General features: G+C 44.8%; 1 protein-coding gene across 1 annotated transcript in view; it reads left to right on the top strand.

Moving 5' to 3' along the window:
• PDE4D (phosphodiesterase 4D) overlaps window positions 1-20,738 on the top strand; it is a 1,909,329-nt gene that overhangs the window by 211,818 nt on the left and 1,676,773 nt on the right. The window lies entirely within an intron of this gene.

Here is a 20,738-nt window from a genome sequence, read left to right as displayed (position 1 = left end):
TAAGGAGTTATTTAAAATCCTTAAAGAATTGGAAGCCCCCTCCCCCGCTCCTGATACCTGCACTAAAGACAGTCAATGGTGTAACAACATCCAAAACGCTCTCCTCAACAAAATCACCATCCTGCAATCGAAAATTAACGCCAAACAAACTACCCTACTCACTAACCCCCCCACTAAACCTTCCACTACGCCGATGGCCTCCTTTACTCACACCCCTTTCAGCTTCACCCCACTCACCATCCTCGAGGTCGAAAACATCATTTGCAACTTAAAACCCTCTACTTGCCAAGGTGACTCCTGCCCAGCACCTATCATTAAGGAAGCGGCACATGACCTAACTCCTTTTATAACCACCTTCATCAACTCTTCATTCCTAACTGGAACGGTACCCAACCACTTAAAGGACGCGTCGGTTATCCCTCTCCTAAAAAAAACGACTTTGGACCCCGAAACACCAACTAACTACAGACCTATTACCACTGTACCGTTCCTACTTAAAATACTTGACAGAGCAGCATACCTGCAGATTCAGAACTACTTAGAAACTAATAACCTCCTCGGCTCAAGACAATCTGGCTTCAGACCTAAGCATGAGACTGAAACAGCTCTTCTTGACCTCAAAACTCAAATTGAGGACCTTAAAGACAACGGTAAACTGGCCCTTCTACTACTACTGGACTTATCCGCTGCCTTCGACTTGGTCAATCACCAAATACTATGTCGGCACCTGAAGTCCGCTGCTCACTTCTCTGACAACGCATCCAACTGGATTAGGTCATTCATCGACAACAGGCACATGAGAGTTTTCTCACCTACCGCATCGGCCGACCCTACACCAGCCCCTTGTGGAGTCCCGCAAGGGTCCTGTGTCTCCCCTACTCTCTACAATGTCTTCACCAAACCATTATTTGATGTGCTTGACTATCTGGGCGTCACCTACACGAATTACGCTGATGACACCCAGATACTCATACGCATTACTGGTGACTACATTGTTGATTCCAAAGCCCTTAATGATATTTTCCTTGTCATACAAACATGGATGGCCCAGCACGAGCTGTGCCTCAATGATGACAAGACTGAGCTTCTCATCTTAGGCACGCAACAGAGACTTAACAAACGGAGTCCCCTGTTCGGCTCCTTTAACATTGACGGTAATCTAATTAAAGTATCTAAAGATACCAAAACTCTGGGTATCTACCTGGACGCCTCCCTGACTCTCACCCGACAAACTAATGCAGTGGCTGCTGCGTCTGCCTACACCTGCAAATTGATCTCAGCCTGTCGCCCATTCCTAACCGCCCAGAACTGCATTACCCTGGCCAGGACCCTGGTTATGTCCAAATTGGACTATTGCAATGCACTGTACCAAGGCACTAACCAGGGTAATCTCAACAAACTTCAGACTACCCAAAATAATGCCATTAGAGCGGCTCTTAATATCCCCTGATCTGCCCACATCTCAGAAACCAGGAAGAACCTCAACTGGCTCTCAGTTGCCCAAAGGATCTCCCTGAAAGCACTGGCCCTTACATACAAATGTGTTAACCACCAGGCCCCCTCATACCTAGCCTCGCGATTCACTCAACATATACCAACGCGAGTACTTAGATCTGCACAATCCCATGGTCTTGCAATCCCTAGATTCAAGCTTCATACTGCCGGGGGTGCCAGCTTCCTGTCCTGGCAGCCAAGCTTTGGAACACTGTACCACTCACTATCAGAACCTTACCGTCATTTAACCTATTCAGACACAAAGCCAAGCTTTGGCTAGTTACATCTCACTAACAACCGCTCTTCTGACTCTGGACGGGCCACCTGGGACCCAGCTCTGTTTTGTTCCGGCACTACTGTTCTGCTTATTGCCCTGATTTGTAACGTCAATTGTATATTTTCTATATTTTGTTCACAATCTGTTGGTACCATTGTGATGATATGTCATACTTGTAATTTTCTGCCAAGATATGCGCCTGGTTGCCCTTGGGCTGGTCTGCGCTATATAAATAAAACAAATACAAATATAAGAGGGCACAGGGGGTTGCAGTGCACACGCTCACCTGTTGGCAAGATGGGAAATGGCACAGGGAGCGTTGTGCAGTGATTCCCAGGTCACAACTCCAATGGGAGGAATTGACCAATCAGGACTGGAGGATGGATACGGGGGCAGGACAAAGGTAGGGGAAGCTCCGGCATTGCTGGGGAGCCCGCGAGGCTCACGAAACTCAGCACGCCACCATGATGGTTCCAAGGTGGGGTAGGGGGTCGCAGTGCACACGCTCACCTGTTGGCAAGATGGGAAATGTCACAGGGAGTGTTTGTGCAGCGATTCCCAGGCCACAACTCCAATGGGAAGAATTGACCAGTCAGGACTGGAGGGGGGCTAGGGAGGCGGGACAAAGGCAGGGGAAGCTCTGGCCATGCTGGGGAGTCTGCAAGGCTCACGAAACTCAGCACGCCACCATGATGTTTCCGAGGGGGGAACCAGGGGGTCGCAGTGCACACGCTCACATGTTGCCAAGATGGGAAATGGCACAGGGAGTGTTTGTGCAGTGATTCCCAGGCCACAACTCCAATGGGAAGAATTGACCAATCAGGACTGGAGGAGGGATAGGGAGGTGGGATAAATGCTGGGGAAGAAACCCGGCTACCTTTGTAGACTTTCATTTGGGCACTATGGACAGGCTACCCTCAAGTCTACTGGTTGTCCTATAACATCTGTTGATGATATGATTATAGGTGGGAGAGGAAAGATGAGGTAGTGGGAAGTGTGATGCTTACTTTTTAGTTTATTTTAATTTTTAGCGAACTGTGCAGTAAAACAGTTCAATTAGTGCACTAGTCTTTAAGTTGAAGAGCTTGATGATTCTACAGATTCAATTAATAAGAAATTTCCTGCATTCAGAGTGGTTGATTAAGTCAGCTATGCCATTGATTCAACTGTTAACAGAAAGAATGTCATGATTAAACTAGTTATGCCAAGGATTTCGTAGCACTACACATAAATGAACAATGCAATTAATCTAGCTCCGTAGTGCTTTCACTGTAAATTAATGATCTAGCCTAGCTATGCAGTGGTTTCACTGGAAGCAGAATATAATTCGAATAGCTATGCAATGAATTAATTGTTAGCACAATTAAGATAGCTGTGAAGGGGATGTACCAATATCACAATTGATTGTGGAGACTTCTGAACAGAAGTGGCAGACTTTGGGATTACCTTCTGATAAACTGGCCTGCCACCTGCTCCAAAGACAATATCTCTTCTCTATACGCTCCAAGAAGCGTGCCCACATCCAAGCCCGCATCTCATGAGTCACTAACAACACGGCCTAACATTTCCAAATCTGCAAGGAATTTGCCAATCCAGCTGCAGTCTGCACCTCTCACCTCCCATTTCACATCACTAACTCAGGACATCTTGTCCTTAATCTCCTCCACTCCAATCTCCACTCCTGCGACTGCTCCCCTGCCTCCTCTAATTCCACCTCCCTCAATCTCCTCTCTCCTTCCCATAGCACCAGATGAGGTCTCTAAAGAGGTCCACTTTATGATGGTCTCCTCCAAACAGGTGCTCCCTTGCTCCTCCAGAACCATTATGGACAACATCTCTGCTCTCGACCCGGCTCTTGCGGACTTCTGTAAGCACGCAATCACTGCTAGCCCTTTCCCTCTATCCCTCCAGCACTCCATTGGGTACACTCTCTTAAAAAAGCTGTTTGCTGACCCCTTCTGTCCATCTAACTATCACCCTATTTCCACTGCCCCCTTCCTGGGTAAACTCCTGGAGAAGCTCCTCCATCACCTCTATCTCTCTACCTGACATGTGCCCCAGGGCTCTATCCTATCACCATGGCTTCTCAATATCTGTCTTGTCCTTCTTGCTCACCCGATTTCCTCCGTCTCTCCTCCTTTCCAGTGTTATGCCGATGACGCACAGCTTTCCTTCAAACTTCCCTCTGCTACTTCCTCCTCTCTAATCCCTGACTGTATGTCCACCATTCAGGCACGGTGTGCAGTAAAATGGAGATCCTTCTGTTTGGGACACCTACACCCTCTTTTCCTTCTACCCTCTGGCCAACCTCTTTGGGCCCTCTACTCCCATCATCCTGTGAGGCCACACTATCTCCAACTTTCCCTCCCTAAATACTACCCTGCTAGAGCCCTACGCTCCTCTAACTCAAACTCTTTTACTCTCAAATGCTTCTCCAAGCAGAGAGTGGGGGCAGGTCTCTTTCCTCGAAGGCGCCTCCCTTTGGAACAGCCTCCTTGCCCCTCTCATGCTTGAGCCGGACCTCCTCAAGTTCCCGGAAACTGTTCAAGACTCTGCTGATCTCTACCTCTTTCCATTCCCTGCTAGTCTCCCCACTGCTGCTGTGACTGGTGGCCTGGTCCTCATGAATCTCACAGGATTCCATGCCCTGCTTCCCAGTCGATACCAGCACCGCCCACCCCCAACTTCACTGCCCTTGCAGGCCCTGCTTGGCGTCCCTGCATCCCACACTTGGGAGTCACTTGCACTAGCACTTAGCCTGAGTTTCTCCTCCTGGCTCCCCTTAGCACTTCAGGAATGAGTCCTCCTCCAGCACTTACCCCACACCACTGCTCCCCACATTGATCGCATTCTCCTGCACTTCTCTTCACTGCACTTGCACGTCCTAATGCCACAAGGCCTAGTAGGTCCATGACTGTATTTTACTGTTTTGCCATTGTTTTTTTTTTTTTTTCACCAAGTTCCCTTACCAATTAGCCTTGTGGCACTTTGAAACACAGTTCAGTTGTATAAGCGCCTAACAAATGCTCAATAAAATAAATTGAAGAATGACATTAATCGATCTATATGCACTGAAATTAATTAATAAGTTTAGCTATGCAATGAATTCATAGTAGCACAATGAGTTAGTATGGCTGTGTAAAGTGTTTACCAATAGTAACAATGAATGTATCCAGATATGCAGTTGATAGGCTGGTGGCAGAGAGAGAAGTAAAAGGAAACAGTGGTGAAATCTAACTATGCAATGTGTTCACTGGAAGCACAATGAATGGAACAATGAGCATGTTTAGCTTTCAGATGGAATCGCTAGTAGCACGATGAGTAGAACAGCAAATTAATTTAACAGTGAAGTGGAGTCACTGGTATCAAAATAAAAAAGGAGTGGTAAAGCTAAGCAATGGATTCAAGGGTAGCACAATGAAAATGAGAATTTCTCTAGCTATGCCGTGGATTCACTGATCACACAATGAGAATTAGTCTAGTTATACAATGGATTCAATGATCATGCAATGAGAATCAGTCTAGCTATACAATGGATTCAATGATCATGCAATGAGAATCAGTCTAGCTATACAAATGATTCAATGATCATGCAATGAGAATCAGTCTAGCTATACAATGGATTCACTGATCATGCAATGAGAATCAGTCTAGCTATACTATATTATACAATGGATTCAATGATCATGTGATGAGAATTAGTTAAGCTATATAATGGATTCACTGGTTGCTGGAAGAGCAGTGAATGGGATCAGCAACTACCTAGCTATGCTGTTTGTTATCCGGTACCGCGATGAATGGGACAGCGAATTTATTTAAATATGAAATGTATTCACTGGTAGCACAATGAATTAATCTAACTAAGCAGGGTGGGAAATTGAGGGGAGCTGGGAGTTATTTACTCATTGGCCACAAGCGCCTTGTTAGTTTAATGCCACCAGTTACCAGGAGCTACTTTTGGCTCCCCAGGCCACCTGATGCCGGCCAAACAGAACTATCTGAATTTAACTCTGTGCATTTGGGACAATCTATAAACTATCTCTGTGTTTCCCACTGGTAAATCCTGCTGACTGGTTACTGCTGGATACCCGGGAGCTGCTTGTAGCTCCTGCGTATCCAGTTTGAATTTCGAGCCCCAAGCGCTGTATTCCGTGATAGGCTGGAGAGTGGCACAGTGTTGGCCTAGCTATGCAGGGGATTCGCTAGCAGTATAGTGAACGGACCAATTCATTCCTCTCGCCGTGCAATGCATTCACTGGAAGCGCCATTACATTATGCTAGTCTATGTGCTAGATTCCCTTGTACCACACAGTAATCTGACTATGCAATGGGTTTGTTTTATCACAATATATGGAACATTCAACACAATTGTTTGTAAATGTGGATCTGTGTGTGATTTGTTGAGTGCATCCTTATCACGGTTGTAATGTTGAGCCTAATAGGATGAGGAGGTCCACCTGGAGTGTAAATGCCCTTGAAACGGCTCATATACTTGGGGAGGGGTTAACACCCCCACACCTTCCTACCCAGCTCCCCTACTCTCTGCTTTATCTGCTCCAACCCGTTGCCACAGAGTGCCGGGTCCCGCTATTACGCAGTGGCCATTTCCATTCGCTTCCCTCCAGCTGTCAGCAGAGCGTGTGCCATTCTGCGTGACGCATGGCCCCGCTGGCAGCTTGCCAAGGTGTGCAGCTGCCTATTAATCACTGGGAAGCTTCCAATCGCGCCTATTGACGCTCCGTGGCCAGGTCTGAATCAGCAGTTTCTTTCTGTCCCTCCATCTTTGTCTGAACAGGGAGAAAGGCGCATTAGGGAGGAACGCGGGGGGCTCGCCTTAGCTATGCGTGTCACGCTCCGCAGATTGCTCGCGACATGACAGCTGATTTCATTAAGGCTACCTCGGCGCCGCCCTCATTGATTCTCAGAAACGCACTCACTGGTTGCGTCTTCTGGCTGGAGCCATCCTGCAAACATGTGCTTAGAAACACCTACCATAATCTCCCTTTATGTGCTATAATCCCGGTTGTCTGGGAACAGCAGGGGTCGGCCTTTTACGTGTCGGTGGTGTTGTGATAGCCACCAGACTGACTGGATTTTAAACCAGTCCCCCGCGGCATGCTTTGTTTTCACTGTAAACACTCTGAGCCAGAAGCACATGATATAAAAACATGTCAACGTGGGTTAGGGCAGAAAGAAAGCTCTGGATGGAGCAGCTAGGCAGCCTCCATCTTGGTGCGCCATAATCATTTTGTGACTGAGCAAACATGCACTACCCACCGTAATATAACTGCAGCCACCATTGCAGGTTGCCACACACAATATTGCATTGATTAGTGAGTGTCTTTCAAAGGAAATGTTAAATTCCCAACACGGGTAACCACTTAAATTGCATCTTACGACCGTTTTGCTTGGAAAATGGTTTTTTTTCTTTTTTTTTTCTTTTTCTGAAACATCTCCCATTTTAGTCATGCGTTAAAATGCAAACACAGTGGGAATGCTGAGATGAATGGAAGGTAACTCCTCCCACCCAGAAGACAAGAAATAACAAAATAATTGTACACTATCAAACACATTGCTCCGCTCAGAACTACCTAGGCTTGGGCTGGCGGGCCCTTAAAGGCCATATCTGCCCCCTACAGAAGGAGTGGGAGGAGCCACATTCTATGCACTAATGGCCCTGCCCTCGTAGGGTTATGGATACAATGCTAGGAGTGTACCAAACACAGTAGTGGAACTGTGGTTTGGGCAGGGGAGAGGGTAGGCGGAAGCATAGTGCAACATGTGTCAAGGTGTTGCGGCAGGGGCATTCCAATAGTCTGACTAGTATCGAAGGCTCCTACTAGGACTTTACACTTACACAGGGACATGAATGGACAAATCCTCTGTATAGAATGGGGAATATGGTTGTAAAAAGGAGAGGAATGGTAAACAGAAAAAAATAAAAGTACTGGAACCCCGCTCCCAACCGTTCCCACTCACTTCGATCACTGACTGTATATATTGGCTTCCTTCCACTGATTGTCCTGCACCCCTTGTCCAATGCACTAACTTGTACTTGCTGTCTGTCCCCCCCTTACACATAGCTGACCCAAATGTTTCTAAAGCCCATGAAAAATCAGCCTCACCACTTGGCCTTCGAGGCATTACGAAGTAATAGTGCTCAAATGTTTGCGCTTCATAAAACTTCAGTAAATCAGTTAAATAAATGAAGGCCATGTGGAATGAAGGACCTTTTAAACCTTAGGCTGTTTTTGGACACTATCAGTAACATGGAAGTACTCTGTCATTAAATGTATTTCAGCCTAATTGAGAAGAGTGTTTTGCTTCCAATCTGGGGGCATATGATATTTTAAGAGGATAACTGAGATTATCAGTGTGTAAAGCCAGTCCTCATCACCTCTGCTGTAACTACCAGCAGGGGCTACCATTCATACCCAAAACTGCCATAATATTTGTTGTGTTTACACAAAAGGAGGGTTGAATGCTTAATAGTCGTTACGACTAGGTTATGCAAAAGCAACGTGTATTACCACAAAATAAATAGGGCATATCACCCATAAATTTAAAATCGAGGGACATGTTTAAAACCCCTCAATTGTGTATTGCACGAGAAAAAGAGGTTCCCCAGGGAGAAGCAGAGAGGAGGATGGTTACCACCTGCTAATGTCAGCACAGAATCACTTCCTCAATTAGATGTTTAATGCATACTGGTTTGGAATTGGCAAGCAAGGAGAAATGAAAAGAGGACAGAGAAGTTTCTATCTGTCCCTACCTTTCTAAACCGCACGTTCCCTGGACAGCGCTGATGGGCCGCTTATCTAAAAGAGGATAGAATAAGGAGGTACAAAGAATTAGCTTGTTTTTAATACCAATCCAGGAATTTTTAGTTTAAACTGTAGATGTGTACTTTCTAGTCTTTAGGTAGTCTTTCAATAGCTCTAATAGTGTGCAATACTCTGACAGGTGTTGAAGAGTATTATACATGTCCCTCTATTTTAAATGTATGGGTTATATTCCCTATTTCTTTTGTGGTAATAATATTTGCTGGACCAACGAGCTGGCATTGGGGCTGGATGTTCTGGGATCTGGCTAAAGGTGTATCCCTGGATTTTGGATCCAGGAAATCCAGGTGCACAATTGATTTATTTATTATTGATTTTAGTGCATTGGAACTGCTTTAAACGGTGTTGCAGTGCCAGCACCAAGATTCGAACTGTGGTCCCTAGGCATCATGACCCTGCACCAGACTTGGTGACTACAACATTGGCTCCTTCAAAGTCCTCTACTGACACTTCCCACTCTCCATCTCATCAATAGACCACCCAAACCCAACACCACCTTCATCAGAGACTTCACGGGCCTGGTCACCACCATGTCCCTCACAAACACCAACAAATGTTTCCCAGGCAACTTCAACCTCTCAGGCAACAAGTCCACCAAACTGATGAAGGAAGCTCTCCTTGACCTTCTCGAAACTCTCAGCCTCACACAGCACATGAAAGACCCAACAAATTAGTAAGGTAACATCCTTGACCTAATCATTACCACACTGCCTTTCTTCCAGTACAGCTTGATTGGTCTGAAGGTCTGATCACCTAGCTGTGCCTTTCAACATCCTGCACACCTCCCCAGTCAAGCACTCCCAGCAGAAACCCATCAGACAAACCTTCAGGTCCTTCAAGAACGTCCTGGTGGAAGCCCTCACAGAAGACCTTGCCAACCTCCAACTCACATGAACCGAACAACCGCAACCAAACTGCAACTCTCTACTGGAAGCACTCATTGCCACCCTTGCAGCCTCATAAACTAGCATGCACCTCTAAAACAACGCACCTTAAAAGCAAAACTGCCAGCACCATGGTACACGCATCCCCAGACACGTGTCTCGGTCTGGTTGGACCTCATCAGTACGGAGGAGCTGTGTCTCTCTTCGAATAGTGAGCAAGGACCCCCCGTGTCAATTTGCATATTTAAGTAACTTTGGGTCTCACCCTAAGTTACTAGGGGAATCCAGACGTGGACCCCTTGCTCACTATTCTTGGAGAGGCACAGCTCCTCCCTACTGATGAGGTCCAACCAGACCGAAACACATGTCTGGGGATGCTGTTGGTACTCTTGTTCAGAGGAGAATTGCCTAGCATTTCGGTGCTGGACTGCCCCAGGGCAGGACAAAGACTGATATGTTTGGGATATGTCTTCTCTGTGAAAGATAGTGAGCTAAAGACTCTGGGTAAGTCCCTCGTAACCAGGACTAATGTCTGGCAGAGGGACTCCCAGGACCCCCGTGTCAATTTGCATGCTGGAAGTAGCCACAGTATTCAGGAAGGTATTGTTGAGCGAACACCATCTGAGATCGCAGAAAGACTGGGGACCTCACTGCTCAGCTGTCTCAGAGGAGGAGGGAGGTATCAATCTAGATTCTCTCCAGCCAGGCCAAGAAAGGCATGCTGGGGTCAGGTGGGAGTAGGTGGGAGTGGAGGGAAATGGGAATGATGGGTAGGGTTAGCTGAAGGAAGGTCATGGGGTGAAAGATGAAGGAGGATCGGATATAATAGAAAAGGGGGAGCAGATAGGAAGGGAAGATGGGTAGATTGATGTTGCAACACTACTTACCTTGCTTCTCTTTTGCTCTGTACAGTTTTTTATAGGGCGGTGCAAATGTATTTTTCCAGATCTGGGAAGACTTTTTTGCTGGATCATGAATCTAGGAAATCTGGATGGACCCCACCACTTTTTTTAGGATACTCCTAGACCCACAGCCAGGGGAATTTGGGTCCCCCTGATAACAAACCTGGCCCACCCTAATGGAATTTCCTGGAGCCGGGCTTGCTGCCTTTGCTTCCTTCTGCTTAGCCCCTCTACTGCTTGCGGAGCACCCTGTTGACTCTGCTTTCTGCCTTCCTGCCCATCCCCCACTTAACATCACAACTGCATTACAGGGCGATTTGTATCCAGCCTAGCGAGCACAACTGTCTCTGAGGTAATAAGCACCGTATTTCCGCTTCAAAGGCTCGCTGCAGAGAGCGTGATAAGCGCGATGCAGAGCACAGCGCTCTCTGCGCCTGCGCAATTCGAGCTCATGGGGCTGAGCGCGTAACAGGACTCCCCAGGGCTGCTTCTTACAAAGATTGATTTTTATGGCAGTTGCTTTCAGTCGCGTTGTTGGACTGACTGGAAGCAAAGCAGTACCCCACAAGGATCAAACGCCCGCGCGACCTTCAACACCTCTGACGTTCACTGCCTGCGCTCGTGACTGAAAAGAAATGTATGAGGAAAGAGGGCCCGTTATCAGCCTGTGTGACGTGCCTCTGCCACCATTCTAGGATTACTCGAGTAGCTGTTCTGTGGAGGATCCACTTTCACAAAACATGCCAGACCCCGACCTTTGCAAGGGTAATGCTCTCTCATTGCTGGGCAGCCTTCTCGTGTTCCAAAATGGGCGCAGGATCTGGCCACTACCGCTTAAGAGGCATTTATCTCCGAATCAGTGTCACGTGCCAGCTTTTGTGGTGCACAATGCACCGGCTGATATTGCTTATTTGGAAAGCTCTGTTTCTGCCAAAACTGTTAGCACACTTAGACTTCCTTGAATAGCGATGACTTGCATTGTGTGTTGTAAGGATGTGAAATCGGCTACTACGTTGGCACAACAAACTAACTTACTTTGCGGTGATTTATTTCGTTGCTTCTACTTTTTTTCCCGATTGTTTTTTTTCTTTTTTTAAATTTGGCGTTCCTCCATACTCCCTTCCCCTTAGTTACCTCCCCTAACCCCATTTTACTCGATATATACAATTCGAAGTAATTGTAACAAAGAAAAATTACCGCAAAGTAATTTACTTTGTTAAAAAAATGGGAGACCAGAATGCGCTTTGTGTCAGCTCAGGAATCCCAAAGTCTGCCGGATTACTCAGAGGAATGCCACATCAATGCATGAAAATCCTGGTTTCTATCATGAATGCAGCATAGTGAATAGCTATGTTCTAGGTGCAGCATTTTACCTACACACTCTTCACAGTAATTAAGCCCTATAGGTGGAGGGAGAAGGCTATAGCACCTTGTGGTACAATAACATACAATAGTGTATATAATCCGCCTGCTACCGAAATAGGTGTCTGTAGTGAGTTCAATAACAGGTCAATACCAGACATTAATCAATACATTCTTCCATTGGCTAATATTCATTATGCCATGTTCTCCTTACCCTTATATATTCTTTCCGGTGTGTGCTGACCAATCAGATTGACAGATCAACACTTGTGTGCCAAATGGCCTTGCAAAGTGTTTGCAATTTTGCCCCTTCACTCCAGGTAACATGCAGTGACCAAACCATGTGCCCTCCCTCTACAGAATGTGGCCCTTGGTACATATCCTAGGGGCAGCCGTATGTTGTTTACATATAATATCCTTTCACCAAATTGTGTAAAACATCTTAAATGTTGTATGACACAATACGTTAGAACAGAAAGATGACCACAGAAAACCTTTAAACCTACTCCAATGAGATTTCTCCGTATTAGTGGTTTCCATACTCTTGCATAGTGTATATCTCTAAACTGTTCCAGACAAAGCAGGAAGATCAGAAGTATTATCTCCCAGCACTGGAGTAGATTTGACCATGACAGGGAATGTAGCTTGTTACTTGATCGTCTGGTAAAGATCTGTTATTCAGATGTGCACAGAACAGGGGTCCAGTTGTCCTGCCCCACTGGATGTGTCTAAATGCAACCAACCTCACAAGTCCACATTTATTCTGCAGTTCCGGTAGGGCACCAATCCGAGAAGGCATCCCTTTTTGCCACCCAGAACAAGCCAAGTGCCTTCCCTCATAGTTTTCTGTGCTCAGAACAGGGTGGCGTGATCCAACCGAGAATGGAGACTTCCCTTTATGAAATCCCCTCTACAAAGTTGCTAGTTCCAGAGTGATTGCAAAATGGTCAATTTGTTTCCGATTTCAGTTTGTTCTCAATCCTTTTAGAGAACCCTTGTATATGATGATAAAGCCAAAACATACACCCTTGCCTCTCGCCTCCAATGATCGGTTGTGCGACATAGAGCAGATTGAAGCCAACATGATGGGCTGTCATATTTCGTTTAGCATAATTTTGATCTCGCCCTGTTTTTGGATGAGATGGAGATATCAATAATCAAATCTCAGGTTGTCAATATCATATATGCCAGGACGTTGTAGTGTCTGCTCTTGGCCCGATTGCTGCTTCCAAATCCAGAGATCCTTCTGCTCATTGACTATCCATTCACCACAGAACCTCTGCAATCGCACACGATCATGGAACATTACTGTTTTTGGCCTGTCAGCTGTCTTTTGGTTATCTACATTCCCATTCTAGCCCAACTCAGAACCTGCTCTGCTTGCCAAACATCGCCCTTCCCTGTTCACTCATCCACCTACGTGCTCTCTTTTGTGTGATCATCATCAAATTCTACTTCTTGCTATCTCTGAAACCTGGATCACCCCTCATGACTGTGCTACACCAGCAGCTCTCCACCCTGATTCTGCTATCTTCTCCCGCTCTCTCTTATCAGTGAGGCCCTCATCGCTGCACTCTTGCCCCATCTTACATGACTCTTTTGAATATTCCACTATTAAACTCTTCCCTCCTACTTCTTTCGCTGTGCTGGCTTTTTTCCAACCCCCTGGTCCTCACAACTTCTTCCATAACCTGCATCTTGTCCTTGAGTCACTTACTGACATCCCCATTGTAATGATGGGAGAGTTTAACCTCCCCAAGCCCTCTACAGCCACCTGCCTTGAACTGAACTCCCTTTTATCAGACCACTCCTTCTACTTCCACCATGACCAGCCTATCCATTATTGTAGGAACTCTCATAATTATGATAAGAACAATTCATCACTACCACCGACTCTCCCACACATATGAACCTTCTTAAAATCCAGAACATCCTGCCTTTTATTAAATACCACTTTACAGAAAATCTAATCTCCACCCTTGTGCTCAGCAAACATAACGACTGCTCAAGTCTATACCTTGGCCTTCCTCCTTACTCCTTCCTTCATCTAGATAAGGTGATAGACGAGGTGCTCAACTTAGTTATCCACACTCTCTACAACCCACACAGATCCTCCCCACTGCTACCTACCAACAACGTTCTGGCTGTCTCTATATGCACAACCACTGCCTTTTCAAGTTCCTTCTCCTAGTATACAAAGTTGTCAATTTTCTTGAACTTAATTGCCTGTCTGATTGTTTCTCTGTTTACTCACCCTATGGTTCCCCCCGCTCCTCTGCATTCAACCTCACTGTCCTATGCTTCCCACGTGCCTCCTCTCACTTATGCTCTTTCTCCCTACCACCCTCCTACACTGGAAACCACTGCTCATCGCAAACAAAGTCAGCCCAAACTTGGACCTCTTCAAAGCTGTAAAGAGGGATCTCCCCCTGCACTTCCTCTCAGCCTCCCTACCTGACCCCATCACTCCATTCCACCCTTGCTACCTGACCCCACCACTCCCTCCAGTGATGGCTTAAGATATCATTTAAATATGTATATAGTTCTCCTTTTTAGTTTGAATCACTTGCTTTCTTAGATTATTGTTACCTTTGTAAATCTCCAGTTTCTCATATATATTATTTTCTTTTTGTTTTTGTTATGCCCCTTCTCTGTGTCACACTTTTTTACATCTTCATAAATTGGCGTAGCAATTGTTCTCATCTTTGCACTATTGTGCAGACACTCTTCGGGTACGGCAACTGCCATCTATAAATGGGTTATTGTAAGTAATTTCTGATCGTTGACTTCCCTTTTCTTCAAGTAAATACAAATACATCTCAAGCTAATGGATTTTATTTCACTGTGTATGTCCTCCAACCATTGCACATTTAATGCTCATTATTTTCTCAATTATTCTCAATAAAAATGCTGTTAAACACCACAACCATGGGACACCCATCGCCGGGCGTCAGGCTGATCTCTTCCCAGCATGATAGTACTATAAAGATCGACTGTGCCTTAACATTTGTTTATGATAGATGTTGAATATGCAGGTTACTACCAGATGTCTGTTGTTTATTTAATGCATTTATTATTTAAGTGGCAGGAACAAATACTAGTGTGTTGATTTTGTATGAGGGAGTGCTCCACCACTATTTCTAAGCGCTGCCAGGAAGGTGCACTCCCCACTGAGGCCTAGCATTTGATGTAGATCACCTGCTTCACTAAGTGATAGGATCTGAGGTTGGGAAATGATAGGACACCAATTTGTAGTTTGGATCTTTGGAAATCTAGATCCCCAGATATCATACTTAATTTTTTGTTATGCTCTAAGAACAGTGTTTTTGATGACAAAGCGTCCTCCTAAATTTGATCAATATATCTTGCATTAAATAGACCATTCAGAAATAATATCTGTTTAACCAGCAGCAACCATATCCTGATGGCTGTAACACCACAATCACCCTATGGACAACTCAAATACAAAAAAAACCCCAGGGTGTTGGTGCGCTTGGTCAATCAAAATACTAAATCAAACATTATATATGTATTCATCATACATGTATTTTATTTATCTGGGACTAAAACAATCTTGAACATTTAATTCTTTATGTTGTCACAAAACAATCTAGTATATGTAGAAATCAATATATATATATACATATATATATATACATATATATATATGGCACATGGGCCTGAAGCGTTACAATCATTCACATACAATCTTAACATCTGTGGATGATGCCCTGAAGACCTTATATCAGCTCTAATGTTGTTTTTCAATCTTTGCAAAACTCCTCAATAGATCCTGTGCCAACATAAACTCATTGGTGCAAGTGGCCATTTTCTGCCCACTCTGGGCTTTGTCTAGGCATCCATATCAATAGCATGTACATTTAGAATTCAAATTCCACATCATCAGTCACATGTACATTTCAAATTCAACCATCAATATGTTTAAAATCCTACTGTATATCTCAAACCCCAACTGTGTATAATTAATCTATTAGTATTGCTGCATTCTGTGTACTTTTGGTGGTGTACCCTCTATTTCATCAAGGATTCTTTCACTGAAAGAAGGTCAGAGTGACTTGAACCTTCCAAATCAGTGATCACTTTCCTTTCGCGGATTCATTATGTATTATTTGAGAAGGGGATGCTCGTATGATTAAATTGCCAACCCTGAGTATTGGTAGGATTTTCATTTTAGTGAAGGTCATGCTGTGCTCCAATAATATACAAGCCTGCAGACTTTCTAGGATCCCCAGAAACAAGCACAAGTATATAGCAGGCTGCCATCCATATACAAGGGGATCATATGTTCTCTAATGCCTGCTTTTATCCTCCTGACATGCAAAGCCAGTGTCTCCGTCACAAGGGCATATAGTAAGCAGGATAATGAGCATACCTGTCTGGTCCCCAACTGATAGACACAATGAGTCCGAAATATAGCCATGGATTGGCACAGTCACGTTAGTGGCTTTATACAGTAGTGGTGTGATCCCTAGGATTGCGCCCTGATGTCAAAAGCATCTGTGGTCTCAAAAGAGAAATCCCGTTGAAACCTGTTGAGCACCTTTGCAGCACTGATAGGATTGCATAGGAGTTGCTTGCGGAGCAGAGCATCAGGTGAGTACCATTCTCATATTATCAGCTGAGTGCCTGTTCTAATTGAATTAGTTTGGTCTGGTTGGACAACTTTATGGAGAAGCATGGCCATTTAGGCAGAATCTTATCTGAGTTTATTAATGAGATGGGCCTGCAAAATTCCTGCATATTCCAATCTTTAGTATTTCTTTACTTTTTTTTAAATCAAGTAAAGTCTTTTCGAACATTTAGATGGGCGTCACTCAATAATGCCATTATAAAGAATGTGTTGCTAAAGTTTAGGTGCGTAAAAGGCTACAAACCGATATTGGCATTAGATTATGGCTCACCAGCTTGCGATTTTGTGGACTCTGGATTGATGGCAATCCTAATATTGTTCATAGAGAAAAGGACATTCATTCTTTCTAGATCCTTATAATTTAGTTTGAGAAGTCTTTGGTTTTAATATACACTGCCATGGTGTTTGCTGTTTGTATAATTTTGCTGACGGTGAGTGCATATCTTAAATTGCAATAGACATTTTCAAAATGGTTATTGATGCCTTTAGTGTCAATAACTCTGTCTCGTTTTGTGTGCGCCTAATATCAGAGATAACATTGTTCTATTGTCTGGTGTAGGCGAGTAATATAAAGGGCGTTGGGGGTCATTAGGAGTTTGGAGGTAGCCATGGCGCTATTAGCGCCATGACTGCCTCCAAACCCGGGTCTGGGTCCGGTCTGGCTCCGGTCTGGCTGAATGGGGACTTACGGGAAATTCCGACCTATGCGGACCCGGTAAGTCCCCATTCAGTTGACCATTCCCCGTTCCCATTTGAGCCCTCGTTATTAGCTCCAAGGTCCTTTAACGGAACCCGCAGAGAATGGCTGGTCAGACCAGCCGTTCCTGCTGGTAGCCGCTAAGGGACCTCGGAATAGGGCAGTAAGGGTTTACAGGCACCTGCATCATTACCGGTGACCGTTAACCCTTACCGCCCACCTCATAATGACCCCCATTGTTTATTGTCTGGAGTTGGCTCTGTTTTGACTTGAAAGAGTCAGTGTTTTTTAAATGTTTTTATTTTTTCTTCCAAATGATTTCTTGCATTAGTTGCTTTCTTGAAAGTGCCAAGGTTTCTCACTCATAGCGACATTCATTGACCATATATTTATTTATTTATTTATACATATATATCACACACTGAACCTGAGGGCATCAAGGCATTGTTTCAAGAACATGAATACTTGTCAAGCAGATAAATATGGACATAAACATTAGTTGTTCTAATTAAGGAGCCAGGATTTCAGCATTTTGCAGAAGAACCAGTAAGATTGTTCTGCTCTCAGTGAGGGGGTAATGCATTCCATAGTTTAACTGCAGTGACTGGGAAGTTGGAGCCGCCTGCTCTGGTCAATCTGAATTTGGGCAGGATGGGTCATTTTGCATAGACGGCTCTGGACGGTCTTGTAGATTGTGCCTTAGAGAACATCTGAGCGAGGTAAGGGGGACAGTCTTAGAGAGGCATTTATGATTGATGGTTAGGCTTTTGAATGTGATCCGTTCCTGTATGGGGAACCAGTGACCCATTCTCCTACAGGAGGTGATGTGGTCGTTTGGGAATGTTCAGAGACTAAGAAAGAGCATTGTTTTAGATCATTTGCTGTTTGTGTATGTTACGCTGAAGAGTGCTGGCTAGCAAGGTGTTGCAACAGTTCCGCTTAGAGCCAATGACAGTTCGGATAATGGTGAGGCAAGTGTCTGTGGACAGAAAGGGTCTGCCTGCACTGTTGAGCTTGATGGTATGGGTAGCAGAGGAGGAGGTGGCGTTGACGTGGTGTGTGTGAGAGAGAGGGAGGCATCTCGGTAGACTCCTGGTGTCTTCACAGACTGGGAGACCGATATGGTCATTCCACCTATGGAGAAGGAAGGGTATTGTTGGTTGATGCTTTTCAGCACAGAGGGCAGGCCGACAATTAAGAGTTCTGTTTTTTCATCATTAAGCCAACTGGAGTTTGTTGCCATCCAGGCTTGGATGATCTGGGATCTCGTAAACAGTGTTCAACATCTCAGAGTCTTGGGTATAATGCCATAGAGGGGAGGAGGATTTGGGTATCATCTGCATAGTTGGTGTATGATATGCCAATAGAGTCTAGGAGGTCGAAGAGTGGTTTTGTAAACATGTTGTAGAGTGATGGGTAAACCAGGAGCCTTGGGGAATGCCGCAGGTATGGGTGCTGGGGGTGTACTTGCATTTTCCACGAAGACTCAGATGGTCCTGTCCTTCAGGAAGGAAGTGACCTAACTTGAAGCACCCAGCGAGAAATTGGTAGCGGATGAAAGATATTGACATACCTTAAGTGCATTCTGGGCACTGCAAGTGAAGAGAGAAACATCCATTACCAGAGCCCGATGTGGTCAATACTTTTAAAACCATTCCACTCAAATTGGAAGATGAAGTACAAAAGACAATATGATTGTCTCTTGTTGTAAATGAAATCAGATCATCAATGATCGGGACCATTGCATCTGCAGGGTCTCTTCTACTAGAAATATGCACCAGATCATGTGACCTATGAGGTAGCAGCATTTGGAAGCCTGAATTTGAGAGTATAGCTGGAACAGAGACACCCCTTTTTAAATGTCTTTCTCTCTGGAGAGATGGAAGGCCTTACTCACTGGAGAGCTCAGGACTTCCCTATGAGTTAAGTCATGATTGATGAACACAGGTGGAATCTCCTAAAATTAATGGAGAACTCCATAGAGTGGAGGACATTTAACAACCTGCTTATGATGGAGGAACCAGATCTGAGATCATGCCTTGATCATCGCGTCATCCAGATAAGAGAGATGAGAACACTCTGCATTCACAGGTGTGCTACTCTAACTGCCCGACCATTTGTAAGGGCCCTCGGGATGATTAAAAAAAAAAGATAACTAGAGATTAAAACTGCAAAATAGATTACCCTCCTGCTCTCACGGTGCATACCACAAAACCAGACCACCTTCACTCCACACACCTCAAATGATCTTGATGACACACTTGCATCACTTAAACTAACTGTAGACAAAGATGATTCCTTGCTTCATCCATCCTAAACCAGATCAAGGGGGCCACACTCGCCCTCTCCTTAGAACAGCACATGCCTCACTTACACAAGGCATCTTCCTAAGCACCCTAAAAACAGTACTGTTGCATGCCCTTCTCAGAAAACCCTGTATTACGACAATCTTTTACAATACTGACTGAACAATGGCCTCTGATTCATTGGAAAAATCAATGAAAAGGCATGTGTCAATTAACTCCAGGTTCGGATTACCAATCTGTGTTCTGTAGGGATAATTAGAGCACACATTTCAACTGTGCACTCATTTTAACAGCTCCTCTGAATTCAATAATGGTAATGTACACCATGCACAAATGGTGCTAATGTCGTGCTAGGTGTGACTTGGTGCTGATGTGAGGCATGATTTGGGATTTAGCTTAGCACAGTGTAGTGTAGGGCTTCTAACAATGAACATTACTAAATAATAATCTGACCAATAACTAACCTTAACAAGACAAATGCTAGTAATTATTAGTAATTAGACTGGGGTTTGCTTAAGCCATAGTTAAACACTGCAGGCCGAGGTTGAAAAAGAACCATTCGCACTGCAATGTGGGTTTAAGACATAAATGCAAAGAAATTGAAAGCTGAAGCTGAACTGCAGTGCACATGGCAGAGCACAATGAAACAGCAGAACGTGCACTAGCAAAAACAGAGGATGTCAGGATGGATGCTTTGTAGCCCATTTCATCCGATGCTGGGGAAGAGTGCTGTGCAAGGGTCATTGAGGAAGTAGAACTGGAAAGTTACAGGAGGCGATGATTGACTGGTGACCTCACAACAAAATGTATGAAAGTGGGTGGTGGAACAAGAGTCTCTACAGTTCTGTGATAAAGTGCTCAGTGAGCCACAACACAACACAAAACCAATACGTTGCTAATGTTTATTATAATAAGAGGTACCAGGTTTGCAGTCTAGGTAGGATTACTATATAGCTTTCCCTTAATCTGTGTGGGTGCTTCTGTCTTCCTAACCCAGTCTCCCTACTCCCACAGTGTGCACTGCAGAGTCCATTTACTTGAGTCAGGGTACCCCTACAATCTAGTTTATCACTGTCCTCAACAAAGTGTATTAAGGCTCTTGCCATATCTCTTTAACTCCCTCAGGGACTTCCTACATGACCTTGTTGAGTAGTCTGGTTGTCCTGCTACTCCCTTCCTCTGGATGGCCATCTCTTAACCTTCTTCTCACTTGCCTGCCCCATTTCTTCTCCACCCTCTATCCTGTCTCTCTCTCTGCCTCTCTGTCATACTTCAGTTCCTGGTGTTCTCTAAGTCTCTCCCATCTTCTGTCTCCACCATCCA

The sequence above is a fragment of the Ambystoma mexicanum genome, chromosome 6p, assembly GCF_040938575.1.
Source record: "Ambystoma mexicanum isolate Mex_15411 chromosome 6p, UKY_AmexF1_1, whole genome shotgun sequence".
Classification (NCBI taxonomy): Eukaryota; Metazoa; Chordata; class Amphibia; order Caudata; family Ambystomatidae; genus Ambystoma; species Ambystoma mexicanum.
The sequence above is the reverse complement of the archived record's forward strand: the minus strand, read 5'-3'. Positions and strand labels throughout refer to the sequence as shown.